General features: G+C 47.0%; 1 pseudogene; it reads right to left on the bottom strand.

The window, feature by feature from the left end:
- Positions 1–4,524: 4,524 nt before the first annotated feature.
- Positions 4,525–15,307, bottom strand: part of LOC135056962 (oocyte zinc finger protein XlCOF6-like) — a 69,723-nt pseudogene continuing 58,940 nt past the window's right edge.

Raw genomic sequence — 15,307 nt, 5'->3', positions numbered from 1 at the left:
CATCTCAATTGTCATCAGGGGCCCTAAAACGCCCGCTACCTCAGGTGACAGACACAGATGTCGACACGGATACCGACTCCAGTGTCGACGACGATGAGACTAGTGTACCCTCCAATAGGTCCACCCGTTACATGATTGAGGCAATGAAAAATTTATTACACATTTCTGATAATACCCCAGGTACCACAAAAAAGGTTAAATGTTTGGTGAGAAAAAACTACCTGTAGTTTTTCCTGCATCTGAGGAATTAAATGAGGTGTGTAAGGAAGCGTGGACTTCCCCCGATAAGAAATTGATAATTTCTAAACGGTTATTGGCAGCGTACCCTTTCCCGCCAGAGGATAGGTCACGTTGGGAAATACCCCCTAGGGTAGATAAAGCGCTTACACGCTTATCAAAAAAGGTGGCACTACCGTCTCCGGATACGGCCGCCCTGAAGGAACCTGCTGATAGAAAGCAGGAGGTTACCCTAAAAGATATATACACACACACGGGCATTATATTGCGACCAGCCATTGCTTTGGCATGGATGTGCAGTGCTGCCGCTGCGTGGTCAGATTCCCTGTCGGATAATATTGATACTATGGATAGGGACAATATTTTGCTGACAATAGAGCATATAAAAGACGCAGTCTTATACATGCGTGATGCACAGAGGGATATTTGCCGGCTGGCATCAAAAATAAGCGCTATGTCCATTGCCGCCACACGGGGGTTATGGACTCGGCAATGGTCAGGCGATGCCGACTCGAAACGGCACATGGAAGTTTTGCCCTATAAGGGTGTGGAACTGTTTGGGGAGGGTCTTTCAGACCTCGTTTCCACAGCTACTGCTGGGAAATCGACCTTTCTGCCACAGGCTACCCCACAGCAAAAGAAAACACCGTATTATCAGGTACAGTCCTTTCGGCCCCAGAAAAGCAAGAGGGCTAGAGGCTCATCCTTTCTGCCGAGAGGCAAAGGTAGAGGGAAAAAGCTGCAGCACACAGCTAGTTCCCAAGAGCAGAAGTCCTCCCCTGCGTCCGGTAAGTCCACAGCATGACGCTGGGGCTGCTCAGGCGGACCCGGGTACGGTGGAGGCCCGTCTCAGAAATTTCAGCGCACAGAGGGCTCTCTCACAGGTGGATCCCTGGGTCCTTCAAGTAGTATCTCAGGGCTACAGGCTGGAATTCGAGACGTCTCCCCCCCGCCGTTTCCTAATATCTGCTTTACCGGCAACTCCCTCTGCCAGGGAGGCAGTGTTGGTGGCTATTCAAAAACTGTATTCACAACAAGTGATTGTCAAGGTACCCCTCCTTCAGCAAGGAAAGGGTTACTATTCCACAATGTTTGTGGTACCGAAACCGGACGGTTCGGTGAGACCCATCTTAATTTTAAAATCCTTGAACACTTATATCAAAAGTTTCAAGTTCAAGATGGAATCGCTCAGGGCGGTTATTGCGAGCCTGGAAGAGGGGGATTACATGGTCTCCCTGGACATCAAGGATGCGTACCTGCATGTCCCCATTTACCCTCCTCACCAGGAGTACCTCAGATTTGTGGTACAGGACTGTCACTACCAGTTCCAGACGCTGCCGTTTGGGTTGTCCACGGCACCGAGGGTCTTTACCAAGGTAATGGCCGAAATGATGATACTCCTTCGCAAGAAGGGAGTTTTAATTATCACGTACTTGGACGATCTCCTGATAAAGGCGAGGTCCAAGGAACAGTTGGTAGTGGGGCTAGCACTTTCTCGAGAAGTGCTGCAACAGCACGGCTGGATTCTCAATATTCCAAAGTCACAGCTGGTCCCGACGACACGTCTTCTGTTCCTGGGAATGATTCTGGACACAGACCAGAAAAAAGTGTTTCTTCCAGTGGAAAAAGCCGAGGAGTTGTCATCTCTAGTCAGAAACCTCCTAAAACCAGGACAGGTGTCGGTACATCAATGCACACGAGTCCTGGGAAAAATCCTGGGAAAAATGGTAGCTTCGTACGAAGCAATTCCATTCGGAAGATTCCACGCAAGGATCTTCCAGTGGGACCTGTTGGACAAATGGTCGGGGTCCCATCTCCAGATGCAGCAGCGGATAACCCTGTCGGCAAGGACCAGGGTGTCACTACTGTGGTGGCTGCAGAGGCCTCATCTACTTGAGGGCCGCAGATTCGGAATACAGGACTGGGTCCTGGTGACCACGGATGCCAGCCTTCGGGGCTTGGGGTGCAGTCACACAGGGAAGAAATTTCCAAGGACTGTGGTCAACTCAGGAGAGTTCACTTCACATAAATATTCTGGAGCTAAGGGCCATTTACAATGCCCTAAGCCAAGCAAGGCCCCTGCTTCAGAACCAGCCGGTACTGATCCAGTCAGACAACATCACGGCGGTCGCCCATGTAAACAGACAGGGCGGCACAAGAAGCAGGAGGTCAATGGCGGAAGCCACAAGGATTCTCCGATGGGCGGAGAATCACGTGTTAGCACTGACAGCAGTGTTCATTCCGGGAGTGAACAACTGGGAAGCAGACTTCCTCAGCAGACACGACCTCAACCCGGGAGAATGGGGACTTCATCCAGAAGTCTTCCAATTGCTGGTAAACCGTTGGGAAAGACCACAGGTGGACATGATGGCGTCCCGCCTCAACAAAAAGCTAAAAAGATATTGCGCCAGGTCAAGGGACCCTCAGGCGATCGCTGTGGACGCTCTAGTAACACCGTTGGTGTACCAGTCGGTTTATGTGTTTCCTCCTCTGCCTCTCATTCCCAAGGTACTGAGAATAATACGAAGGCGAGGAGTAAGAACTATCCTCGTGGTTCCGGATTGGCCAAGAAGAACTTGGTACCCGGAACTTCAAGAGATGCTTTCAGAGGACCCTTGTCTTCTGCCGGTCAGACAAGACCTGCTGCAGCAGGGGCCCTGACTGTTCCAAGACTTACTGCGGCTGCGTTTGACAACATGGCGGTTGAACACCGGATCCTGAAGGAAAAAGGCATTCCGGAGGAAGTCATCCCTACCCTGATCAAAGCCAGGAAGGATGTAACTGCAAAACATTATCACCGCATTTGGCGGAAATATGTTGCTTGGTGTGAGGCCAGGAAGGCCCCAACGGAGGAATTTCAACTGGGTCGATTCCTGCATTTCCTGCAAGCAGGGGTGACGTTGGGCCTCAAATTGGGGTCCATTAAGGTCCAGATTTCGGCTCTGACGATTTTCTTCCAGAAAGAACTGGCTTCACTGCCTGAAGTTCAGACTTTTGTCAAAGGAGTTCTGCATATTCAGCCTCCTTTTGTGCCCCCAGTGGCACCTTGGGATCTCAATGTGGTTTTGGAGTTCCTGAAATCACATTGGTTTGAGCCACTTAAGACTGTGGATTTGAAATATCTCACGTGGAAAGTGGTCATGCTGTTGGCCCTGGCTTCGGCCAGGCGTGTATCAGAATTGGCGGCTTTGTCTTGTAAAAGCCCTTATCTGATTTTCCATATGGATAGGGCAGAGTTGAGGACTCGTCCTCAGTTTCTCCCGAAGGTGGTATCAGCTTTTCACTTGAACCAACCTATTGTGGTGCCTGCGGCTACTAGGGACTTGGAGGATTCCAAGTTACTGGACGTAGTCAGGGCATTGAAAACTTATGTTTCTAGGATGGCTGGAGTCAGGAAAACTGACTCGCTGTTTATTCTGTATGCACCCAACAAACTGGGTGCTCCTGCTTCTAAGCAGACGATCGCGCGCTGGATTTGTAGCACTATTCAGATGGCGCATTCTGCGGTGGGATTACCGCAGCCAAAATCTGTAAAAGCCCATTCCACAAGGAAGGTGGGCTCATCTTGGGCGGCTGCCCAAGGGGTATCGGCTTTACAACTTTGCAGAGCTGCTACTTGGTCAGGGGCAAACACGTTTGCTAAATTCTACAAATTTGATACCCTGGCTGAGGAGGACCTGGAGTTCTCTCATTCGGTGCTGCAGAGTCATCCGCACTCTCCCGCCCGTTTGGGAGCTTTGGTATAATCCCCATGGTCCTTACGGAGTCCCCAGCATCCACTAGGATGTCAGAGAAAATAAGAATTTACTCACCGGTAATTCTATTTCTCGTAGTCCGTAGTGGATGCTGGGCGCCCATCCCAAGTGCGGATTGTCTGCAATACTTGTTAATAGTTATTGTTACAAAAATCGGGTTGTTATTGAGAGCCATCTGTTCAGAGGCTCCATTGTTATCATACTGTTAACCGGGGTTCCTATCACGGGTTATATGGTGTGATTGGTGTGGCTGGTATGAGTCTTACCCGGGATTCAAAATCCTTCCTTATTGTGTCAGCTCTTCCGGGCACAGTGTCCTAACTGAGGCTTGGAGGAGGGTCATAGGGGGAGGAGCCAGTGCACACCAGGTAGTCCTAAATCTTTCTTTAGATGTGCCCAGTCTCCTGCGGAGCCGTCTATTCCCCATGGTCCTTACGGAGTCCCCAGCATCCACTACGGACTACGAGAAATAGAATTACCGGTGAGTAAATTCTTATTTTTCTCTTACATCCTAGAGGATGCTGGGGTCCATTTTAGTACCATGGAGATATACCAAAGCTCCCAGTACGGGCGGGAAAGTGCTGATGTTCCTGCAACACTGACTGACCAAATTGAAGGTCGTCAGCAGCCAAGGTGTCAAACTTGTGACCTTCAGCAGCCAAGGTGTCAAACTTGTAAAACTTAGCTAACGTGTTTGCACCTGACCAAGTAGTTGCTCTGCAAATCTGCAACGCTGAGACACCCCGGGCAGCCGCCCAGGACAAACTCACTTTCCTCGTAGAGTTGGCCTTTACCGAAGTCGGTATCAGCAATCCTGCCTTTGAATGAGCGTGCTGAATTGTACCTCTGATCCAGCGAGCAATAGTCTGCTTAGAAGCAGGGCACCCAATCTTGTTGGGGTCATAAAGGACAAACAAGGCCTCTGTTTTCCTTAACCAAGCCGTTCTTGTCACATAAGTCCTCAGAGCCCTGACGACATCCAAGGTCTCGGTGATGGCTGGGTTGTCAGAAGCCACTGGCACCACAACAGGTTGGTTGATATGGAAAGAAGACACAACCTTTGGAAGAAAATGCTGACGCATCCGCAGTTCAGCCCTATCTTCATAAAAAATCAAAGGACTCTTGTGAGACAGAGCCCCTAATTCAGACGCACGTCTGCCTGATGCCAAGGTCAACAGCATGACCACTTTCAAAGTGAGAAACTTCAACTCCACCTCTTGTAGAGGTTCAAACCAGTCCGATTTAGGGAACTGCAACACCACATTAAGATCCCATGGTGCCGCAGGAGGCACAAAAGTAGGTTGGATGCGCAGAGCACCCATCACGAACGTCTGAACCTCATGAAGGGAAACCAATTGTTTCTGAAAGAAAATGGACAAAGCCAAAATTTGGACCTTGATAGATCCTAATCTCAAACCAGCATCCACACCTGCCTGTAGAAATAGGAGAAGATGTCCTAATTGAAACTCCACCGCAGGAGACTTCCTGGATTCACACCAAGAGACATTTTCTCCAAATACGATGGTAATGCTTGGACGTTACCCCTTTCATGGCCAGGATAAGTGTGGGAATGACTGCATTGGGAATACCCTTACGAGCTAGGATCTGGCGCTCAACAGCCATGCCGTCACACGTAGCCGCGGTAAGTCTTGATAAACTAACGGTTCCTGCTGAAGCAGGTCCTCTCGAAGAGGAAGAGGCCAAGGGTCCTCCAGGAGCAACTCCTGAAGATCCGGATACCAAGCCCTCCTTGGCCAGTCTGGAGCAATGAGAATTGCCCAAACTCTTGTTCTTCTGATCAACTTTAGAACTCTTGGTATTAGAGGAAGTGTAGGGAACAGATACACTAACTGGAACACCCACTGGGTCACCAAGGCATCCACAGCTACTATTTGTGGGTCTCTCGACCTGGAACAGTATGTCGGAGGTTTCTTGTTGAGACGAGAAGCCATCATGTCTACTTGAGGAACGCCCCAACGACTTGACACTTCTGCAAAGACCTTTTGGTGAAGGCCCCATTCTCCTGGATGGAGATCGTGTCTGCTGAGGAAGTCTCCTTCCCAGTTGTCCACTCCCGGAATGAAGATTGCTGATAGAGCTCTTGTATGTCTTTCTGCCCAGAGGAGTATTTTTGTCACCTCTGCCATTGTCGCTCTGCTTTTTGTTCCTCCCCGACGGTTTATGTGAGTTACTGCTGTCACATTGTCCGACTGGATCTGTATGGGTAGATCCTGAAGAAGATGTGTCGCTTGCTGAAGGCAGTTGTAAACAGCTCTCAACTCCAGAAAGTTTATGTGAAGAAGCGTTTCTTGACTTGACCATCTTCCTTGGAAGCTTTCCCCTTGCGTGACTGCTCCCCAACCTCGGAGACTTGCATCCGTGGTCACCAGGACCCTGTTTTGAATCCTGAACCTGCATCCTTCCAAGAGGAGAGATGTTTGCAGCCACCACAGGAGTGAAATCCTGGCCTTCGTCAACAGTATTACCTTCTGATGCATGTGTAGATGCGATCCGGACCACTTGTCCAGTAGGTCCCACTGGAACACCCTGGCATGGAATCGGCCAAATTGGAGAGCCTCGTAGGCCGCTACCATCTTTCCCAGCAGGCGGATGCATTGATGAACTTATACGCGTGTTGGTTTCAGAACTTGTTTGACCATCGCCTGAATCTCCAGAGCCTTCCCCACTGGATAGAAAACTCTCTGCACCTTAGTGTCCACTATCATTTCCAGAAATGACAACCTCATTGTCAGTTCCAACTGTAATTTTGGAAGGTTTAAGATCCACCCGTGCTGTTGAAGCACCGTCAGGGACAGAGCATTGTCCTGCACTAAATTCTCCCTGGACCTCGCCTTTATGAGGATATCGTCCAGGTACTGAATTATGTTGACTCCTTTCTTGCGAAGGATTACCATTATCTTGGTGAACACCCTCAGAGCCGTGGAGAGTCAGAAAGGTAACGTTTGGAACTGATGGTGGCAGTCCTGCACCGCAAACCTCAGGTATGCCTGATGTGGAGTGTAGATGGGAACATGTAGATAAGCATCCTTGATGTCCACCAACACCAGAAATTCCTTTTCTTCCAAGCTGGAGATCACTCTGAGGGACTCCATCTTGAACTTGAACCACTTTAAAAACAGATTCAGAGACTTTAGGTTCAGAATTGGTGTGACCGAGCCATCCGGCTTCGGTACCACAAAGAAGCTTGAATAAAAAAAACTTTTCCCTGTTGTAATTCGGGAACCAAGGAAATTACCTTGTCTTGACACAATTTCTGTATTGCGCTCAACACATTTGTCCCGTCTTAGACAGAAACTGGTAAGGCTGATTTGAATAGTCGGCATGGGGAAGATCTTGAAATTCCAACCTGTAACACTGGGATACTATTTTAACACCCACGGATCCAGGTCCGATCGAAACCAGATTTTGCTGAAGAACAGTAAGCGTGCCCCCACCCGATCGGACTCCCGCATGGGAGCCTCCAGCGTCATGCTGAGGTTTTTGCAGCAGCAGTTGCTGGCTTCTGTTCTTGTGAACCAGCCGCGTTGTAGGCTTTCTACCTCTACCTCTTCCTGCAAAGAAGGGGTTGCCTTTTTTGTACTTGTTGGGCCGAAAAGGACTGCCTGGTGTGAGAATGATACCCCTTCTTAGGGGGAGGAGTTGCGGAAGGCAAAAATGCAGACTTGCCCGATGTAGTCGTGGAAATCATGGCATCCAGCTTGTCACCAAAAAGGGCCTCCCCGTTATAAGGGAGCGTCTCAATATTTCTCTTTGATTCCGCATCAGCATACCAGTGGCGAATCCATAAAGCCCTGCGACCTGAATTTGCCATAGCCGTGGCTCTGGTACTCAGCAAACCAACATCATTCATAGCTCAACAAAATACCCTGCCGCATCTTTGATGTGGCTGAGGATTAGGAGTACTTCATCCTTATCTACAGTGTCAATATTAACCATTAAATTGTCTGCCCATTTTTCTACCGCGTTACCCACCCATGCCCCGGCAATGGCGGGCCTGAGTAGCGTACCGTTAGCGGTATATATGGATTTTAAAGTTGTCTCTAACTTATGGTCAGCAGGATCCTTTAAAGAAGCTGACCCTGGGGCAGGCAAAATTATTTTCTTAGACAGCCTAGAAACTAAGGTGTCTACCACTGGGGGTGTCTCCCACTTGCGCCAGTCCTCCTCAGGGAATGGGTACGCAACCCTTATCCTTCTGGGAAAATAAATTATTCAGATCTTTTGACGGAGGAAAAGTTATCTCCTGTTTTTTATTTAATCTAAAATAATCTTTTTCCTCAGGTGTAGTATTAGTAAATTCTAACACCTCTTTGATAGCAACAATCATACACTGTTTGCTTTTGGCTAATTTGGGGACTACTCCTCTCAAGTCCCCAGTGTCGGCATCCATGTTAGAATCTGTGTCAGTGTCCCCCTTCATTATTTGGGCAAGGGACCTCTTCTGGGAACTGGAGGGGACCCGAGTAGATGAACCGGAGGCCTCAGTAAACAGGGCATCCTCCACAGACTGTCTCCAATAAACGTTCTGACTATCAGAGTCTGAGAATCTTTGTGCTAACATGGAAATATTACTCTGCAACTTTCTCACCCACTCTGGCTCCCTCTGGGAAGGAAGAGCCATCACATTACCCTCTTGTGCATCTAAAATGGGCTCCTCAGGTGAAGACTCCCCCCCCCCCAACTTCTGACATGTTACACGCGTGTACACACCCACACACAGACCCCTTTTACACAGGAGCTATCGGGGACAGACCCACACAGAAGTCTTTTAGAGACAACAAATAGGTATTTGCCAGTTCACACCCAGCGCCCTATATAATGTGCAGCACACACTATAAATGCTTATCACCAATTGATATACTATAATATATCTATATATATATATACATATATATATATATATATATAAATGCTCCTTCCCTTGTAGAACCCCATGTACTTGTAGTAGCCGTGGTAGATAAGAGCAGCCTGGATCCTCACGGCGGCGTCTGCAGGAGAAAATGACGCACTGGTGAGTGAACTGTATGCCTGAGAAGCCCTGCCCCCCTAGTAATGGCGCATTTCCCTCAGAACAGGGGAATCTTTATTCTGGCCCCCTATGGATGGGGAATATATGTTTTTCAGCCATGGAGAGAAAAAGGTTTCATGCGGCTCAGAGCGCACTCTGCAACCGTACTGAGAGACATGGCGCGCAGCGTCCCCGCTGCACTGTTACCTTACAAGCCGCCAACGATGACTAGAGGACCTTCTCAGCCGGACTCCGGTGATATACTCACCCGTCTTCTTTTTTCTGGCTGTTAGCGGTGGCGGCAGTGCTGTGGGAGTGAATACGGGCCATCTTTGAGCTGTGTCCAGTACCCTCAGGAGCTTATGGTGTCCTGTCAGCGGAAGTAGAACCATTAAACTAACTGAGAAGTTGGTTCCATCTTTCCCCCCTAAGTCCCACGAAGCAGGGAAGCTGTTGCCAGCAGCTTCCCTGTAAAACAAAAAACCTAACAAAGTCTTACAAGCAAAGCTCTGTAGAGCTCCACTAGAGTGCGTCCAGTCTCCTGGGCACATTTTCTAAACTGAGGTCTGCAAGAGGTGCACAGAGGGAGGAGCCAGTTCACACTATTAAAAAGTCTTAAAGTGCCGAAGGCTCCTGCGCAACAGTCTATACCCCATGGTACTAAAATGGACCCCAGCATCCTCTAGGACGTAAGAGAAAGTATTAGAACATGAAGACATGCACTGAAACTTCACAGAAAGGGTAGTGGACAAGTGGAATAGCCTCACATTATAGGTGGTAAAGGCTAAGACAGTAGAGCAATTTAAACATGCATGGGATAGACATAAGGATATCCTTACAAAAAATAAGGATCAAATAAGGTTTGAGATAAAAATATGGTAAAAAAGGGGCAGACTAGATGGGCCAAGTGGTTCTTATCTGCCGTCAAATGCTATGTTTATATGCTATTCCGAAACCTACTATCCATGCTGCAAAGTGTCTTTTCCTTCCCATTAACGTAATAAAAAAAATAATAATTGATGTTTAAATAAAACACTACATATGACCTGGCTAAATGTGTCTGAGTCATTTAACAAGATCTCATCTCTGCCAATTACCACCTTCTAAACATGGAAACGGCTTCTCTCCTGGGTGAGTTTTCTCATGTGTAACAAGGTGTGATTTACATGCAAGACATTTCCCACATTAAAAGCATGGAAATAGCTTATCCCTGTTGTGAATTTTCAGATGTACAACAAGACCTGATTTTTGTGTAAAACATTTCCCACACTCAGAGCATGGAAATGGCCTCTCACCTGTGTGACTTCTCTGATGTGCAACAAGATCTGATTTGAATTTAAAACATTTCCCACACTCAGAGCAAGGAAATGGTTTCAAAATAGTGTGATTTCTCTTATGGTGAACAAGATCTGAATTCTGTGTAAAACATTTCCCACACTCAGAACATATAAATGGCCTCTCCCCTGTGTGATTTCTCTGATGTTTGAAAAGAGATGTTTTACTTTTATAACATTTCCCACACTCATAACATGGAAATGGTTTCTCCCCTGTGTGATCTGTCTGGTGTTTGGAAAGAGATGTTTTAGTTATAAAACACTTCCCACACTCAGAACATGGAAATGGTTTCTCTCCTGTGTGAATTCTCTGATGTACAACAAAAGCTAATTTCTGTCTGAAATATTTGCCACACTCAGAGCATGGAAATGGCCTCTCCCCTGTGTGTTCTGTCTGATGTCTGGAAAGAGATGATTTAGTTGTAAAACACTTCCCACACTCAGAACATGGAAATGGTTTCTCTCCTGTGTGACTTCTCTGATGTACAACAAGATGTGATTTGCATGTAAAACATTTCTCACACTCAGAGCAAGAAAATGGCTTCTCACCTGTGTGACTTCTCTCATGTATAACAAGATGTGATTTGCATGTAAAACATTTCTCACACTCAGAGCAAGAAAATGGCTTCTCACCTGTGTGACTTCTCTCATGTTTAACAAGATCTAATTTCTGTATAAAACATTTCCCACACTCGGAGCAAGAAAATGGCTTCCTACCTGTGTGACTTCCCTGATGTGTAACAAGAGATGATTTGCGTATAAAACATTTCCCACACTCAGAACAGGAATATGGTTTCTCACCTGTATGTATTTTCATATGTATTACAAGACGTGATTTGTATGTAAAACTTTTCCCACACTCAGAGCATGGAAATGGCCTCTCACCTGTGTGACTTCTCTGATGTGTAACAAGATCTGATTTGAGTGTAACATTTCCCACACTCAGAACATGGAAATGGTTTCTCTCCTGTGTGAATTCTCTGATGTACAACAAAAGCTGATTTCTGTCTGAAACATTTGCCACACTCAGAGCATGGAAATGGCCTCTCCCCTGTGTGTTCTGTCTGATGTCTGGAAAGAGATGTTTTAGTTATAAAACACTTCCCACACTCAGAACATGGAAATGGTTTCTCTCCTGTGTGACTTCTCTGATGTACAACAAGAGCTGATTTCTGTCTGAAACATTTCCCACAGTCAGAGCATGGAAATGGCCTCTCACCTGTGTGACTTCTCTCATGTATAACAAGATGTGATTTGCATGTAAAACATTTCTCACACTCAGAGCAAGAAAATGGCTTCTCACCTGTGTGATTTCTCTCATGTTTAACAAGACCTAATTTCTGTATAAAACATTTCCCACACTCAGAGCAAGAAAATGGCTTCCTACCTGCATGACTTCTCTGATGTATAACAAGAGATGATTTGCGTATATAACATTTCCCACACTCAGAACAGGAATATGGTTTCTCACCTGTATGTATTCTCATATGTATTACAAGACGTGATTTGTATGTAAAACTTTTCCCACACTCAGAACATGGAAATGGCTTCTCACCTGCCTTAGTTGGTTGTTGGGTAATCAGCGTTGTGCTCTGTGTAAAACATTTTACATCTATAGAACTGGGAAACTTCTTATCTACTTTTAGAGATGTGATAGATGGACCAATATCTGAGGTATCAGGAGAACATTCCTCCTGGTTGGACGTAACAGGTAATATATCTGCACTGTGAGGTACTGGTTGTTTAACTGGGCTCACAGTGTTTTCTCCCAGATAATCTTGTGTGATGTCTTTATCTTCTATTTTACAATCTGGAGATACAATGGGACGTTCAGTCAATATATTTCTTCTGTGACATCCATCTAGAGGGAAAAAGATACACAAATGCAAATTATGTTACTTGAATACCTGGGATGTAGTACATAGCCCGGTGGTCGGGATACCGACGCTGAAATGCCGACAGTGCACACCATGGCTATTCCCACTCATGGGTGTCCATCTGCCGGGATTTCATACCCAACCCGAATACCTATATTTCACCCATAACCAGTGGCAAAAATTCCCTTCTGCATAAGATAGGCAGGAAAAAGTTCACAACCCAAGAAGGTCTATCCCTGACCTCCACCCTACTGTCCTTGTCTTCAGTGACTTCCAGAACTGTTAAAAAAAAAAAAAAACATAAAACATTTAGGGGAGGAAAATAGAGTTCTTAAAAAGCAAAATTGTCAAGTAAATATTTTTTTCCCAAACTCCATGGGGTATATTTACTAAGATTCGTAATTGTCGGGATTTGGTGGGAGATGAAACACGAATGACATCGGTAGTGTGAATTTGCAAGTTTGTTTTTTTTTACAGCTCATTTACTATGCTTTCGTATTCTGCATTTTCGTTTTTTCTGATGTCGATGTCATTCGTAATGTCAGGCAGTGTTTTACGGGAGTGATTAGTAAAACACTGCCGGACTTAACACAATGAATCCCGGCCGGATCAGTGTGATCCGTGCAGGACTTCATTGTGTACCTTAAAAGAAGTGTGGAAAGTGTTAAAAATCAGAAAAAAAATTGCGTGGGGTACCCCCTCCTAAGCATAACCAGCCTCGGGCTCTTTGAGCCGGTCCTGTTGTAAAAATACAGGGAAAAAACTGACTGGGGTTCCCCAATATTTAAACAATCAGCACCGGGCTCTGCGCCTGGTCCTGGTGCACAAAACACTGGGGGGGGGGGGGGGAACAACATAGGGGTCCCCCGTATTTAACACCAGCACCGGGCTCCAATAGTCAGAGAGATAATGCTGGGGGGGGGGCACTTTTATGTCGGCCCTTGCGGCCGTGGCATTACCCCCCCAACTAGTCACCCCTGGCTGGGGTACCCTGGAGGAGTGGGGACCCCTTAAATCAAGGGGTGTCCCCCCTTCAGCCACCCAAGGGCCAGGGATGAAGCCCGAGGCTGCCCCTCCCATCCCAGGACGGTGGATGGGGGGCTGATAGCCATAGTGTCAAAATAAGGAATATTGTTTTTTTGTAGAAAAACTACAAGTCCCAGCAAGCCTCCCCCGCAAGCTGGTACTTGGAGAACCACAAGTACCAGCATGTGGGAGAATAACGGCCCTGCTGGTACCTGTAGTTCTACTACAAAAAAATACCCCCCAAAAACACAAGACACACAGTGAAAGTACAACTTTAATTTACATACATGCACACTTACATACATACATACTTACCTATGTCGACACTGAGCACTCGGTCCCCATGTCCAGTAGAATCCCGGGGTACCTGTAAATATAAATTATACTCAAACAATCCGGGGTAGATCGGTCTTCTTTAACTTTGTAATCCAGGGAATTGTTAAAATAATAAAACGAGCAACCCGATCCACGAACTGAAAGGGGATCCATGTTTACACAAGGATCCTCTTTCCCCACCTCGCGGGACCCTCCGTGACTGCTGACAGTGAAGGTCCCGCCAGCCAATCAGGGAGCGCCACGTCATGGCACTCTCCTGATTGACAGTGCAGGAGCGCACAGCCAATCAGAGGAGCGCACTGGATACAATGTAGCATAGCGGCGCTACATTATATCCAAAGGTGGGAACTTTGCGGTCTGCGGTAAACCGCGAGGTTAAGTGGGGTCACTCTTGTGGGTGACCCCAATTAACTCACGGTCTACCGCAGACCGCAAAGTTCCCACCATTGGATATAATGTAGCGCCGCTATGCTACATTGTATCCAGTGCGCTCCTCTGATTGACAGTGCAGGAGCGCACAGCCAAACAGGAGAGTGCCATGACGTGGCGCTCCCTGATTGGCTGGCGGGACCTTCACTGACAGCAGTCAGTGGGGGTCCCGCCAGTCGGGGGAATGATCCCCTTTCAGTTTGTGGATTGGGTTGCTCATTTTATTATTTTAGTAATTCCCTGGATTACAAAAAGTTAAAGAAGAGGATTGATCTACCCCGGATTGTTTGTGAGTATAATCTATATTTACAGGTACCCCGGGATTCTACTGGACAAGGGTACCGAGTGCTCTGTGTCAACATAGGTAAGTATGTATGTAAGTGTGCATGTATGTAAATTAAAGTTTTACTTTCACGGTGTGTGTCTTGTGTTTTTTGGGGGTTATTTTTTTTGTAGTAGAACTACAGGTACCAGCGGGCACGTTATTTTCCCGCATGCTGGTACTTGTGGTTCTCCAAGTACCAGCTTGCGGGGGAGGCTTGCTGGGACTTGTAGTTCTTCTACAAAAAAACAATATTCTTTATTTTTACACTATGACTATCAGCCCCCCATCCACCGCCCTAGGATGAGGGGGGGGACGACAGCCTCGGGCTTCATCCCTGGCCCTTGGGTGGCTGGAGGAGAGGGGGGGGTACCCCGACCAGGGGTGACTAGTTGGGGGGTGATGCCACGGCCGCAGGGGCAGACATAAAAGTGCCCCCCGGCTGTGGCATTATCTCTCTGACTAGTGGAGACCGGTGCTGGTGTTTAAAATACGGAGGACCTCTACGTTTTTTGTCCCCCATATTTTTTGCACCAGGACCAGAGCCCGATGCTGGTTGTTTAAATATGGGGGAACCCCAGTCAGTTTTTCCCCTGTATTTTTACAACCAGGACCGGCTCAAAGAGGCCGAGGCTGGTTATGCTTAGGAGGGGGGACCCCACGCAAAAAAAAATTCTTTCACACCCCATCCCACAGATAAACATGCACAGACCTCACAGAATACGGGGGGGAAAAGCAGGTCTATTTGAAAACTGCTTTTTTTTTAACGATTTGTATCTTTTGACGGCAGTGATTGAGAATACGAATTGTTCGTAAATTACTGAGTTGTATAAAATAACAGGTGTGTTTGAGCGATGGTGTATTCATTCATATTTTTATGTCTCTGCCCTCCAAAAAAATACGAATGCCCGAGATTTGAGTTTAGTAAATTGCCGAGATGACACTTTGAATAAAAAACACTA

This window comes from Pseudophryne corroboree, chromosome 3, assembly GCF_028390025.1.
Source record: "Pseudophryne corroboree isolate aPseCor3 chromosome 3, aPseCor3.hap2, whole genome shotgun sequence".
Taxonomy (NCBI): Eukaryota; Metazoa; Chordata; class Amphibia; order Anura; family Myobatrachidae; genus Pseudophryne; species Pseudophryne corroboree.
This window is presented reverse-complemented; position numbering and strand designations above follow the sequence as displayed.